General features: G+C 37.3%; 1 protein-coding gene across 1 annotated transcript in view; it reads left to right on the top strand.

The window, feature by feature from the left end:
- CORIN (corin, serine peptidase) overlaps positions 1-1,217 on the top strand; it is a 451,047-nt gene that overhangs the window by 122,977 nt on the left and 326,853 nt on the right. The window lies entirely within an intron of this gene.

Raw genomic sequence — 1,217 nt, 5'->3', positions numbered from 1 at the left:
TCGTGTTAACTGATTACATCTGCAAAGACCCTATTTCCAAATAAGGTCATATTTACAGGTATTGGGGGTTAGGACTTCTACATATATATTATGGGGGCACAATTCAATCCGTAACAGTTTAAAAATATAATTAAAACATTTAAAAGTTTTCTCTCAGCAAGAAGCTAAAGGAAGCAAGTATCAAAGTCATGTACTTTTGATCTGTAGCTATCATTGTTTCCTGCCTTGTTTAAACTTGTAACTTTATCAAGTCTGAAATGCGGCTAACTCAGTCTGGCAGGCTATCTTTGGCTTCACTTCTAAGAGGTAACCAGAAGACCCTAATGAATGTTGTCATTCCACTCCTCTAATACCTTCTACTATAGTCTAGTACATTGCAGAGAAATCGTGTGCCTGAGAAATGAGGTATCAATATTAAGAACCTGACAATTCTTAATATATACAGGTTTGACAGAGTTGTTTTTTTCTTTTTTTAAAAAAGAACTTGACATGTTGGCTATTGACTTTTTCCTTGATTTGTCACTAGGTCCTTTAGCAGAAATTCTTAATGCACAGGTCAACATAATAAAAATTTCTTTGTCTATCTGGATAAGTAAAGATTATATCTCAAGTCTGGTAATGATAAGACAGTTTTCTTGTCATGTAGTGCACTCAGTCCTTATAGTGTGGTATAGTTGAAATGAGTTTCCTCAAATGAACGCCTTTGAGAGGATGTTACATGTTTACTGGAGATTAAAAAATTTAACCTGGCCATTTCAAAGAATACTCTATTTATTTAGAATTTATTTTATTGTTATTTTGAGAATATAAACAGCAAAACATACACCAATTTAAGCAGTTTCTATGTACCATATAGGAGTTCTGGTAGTGTAGTGCCTAAGGCATTTGACTGCTAACCAGAAGGCTGGTGGTTCAAACCCACCAGCAACTCATCAGAAGAAAGATTGGGCAATCTACTTCCATAGAGATACTGCCTCAGAAAACGAAGGAGTGGTCCTTATGAGTCGGGATTGACTCGAGAGCAGTGAGTTTGGATTTTTTGGTTTCCTATGTACCATGTGTTGTTGTTAGGTGCTGCCAAGTTGGCTCCAATTCATAGAGACCCTATAGCTCTGGTAGCTTAGTGCCTAAGGCACTTGACTGCTAACCAGAAGGCTGGTGGTTCAAACCCACCAGGCACTCCTCGGAAGGAAGGTTGGGCAATCTACTTCCATAGT

This window comes from Orycteropus afer, unplaced genomic scaffold (genome assembly GCF_000298275.1).
Source record: "Orycteropus afer afer isolate SDZICR_OR568_19922 unplaced genomic scaffold, OryAfe1.0 scaffold00246, whole genome shotgun sequence".
Classification (NCBI taxonomy): Eukaryota; Metazoa; Chordata; class Mammalia; order Tubulidentata; family Orycteropodidae; genus Orycteropus; species Orycteropus afer.
This window is presented reverse-complemented; position numbering and strand designations above follow the sequence as displayed.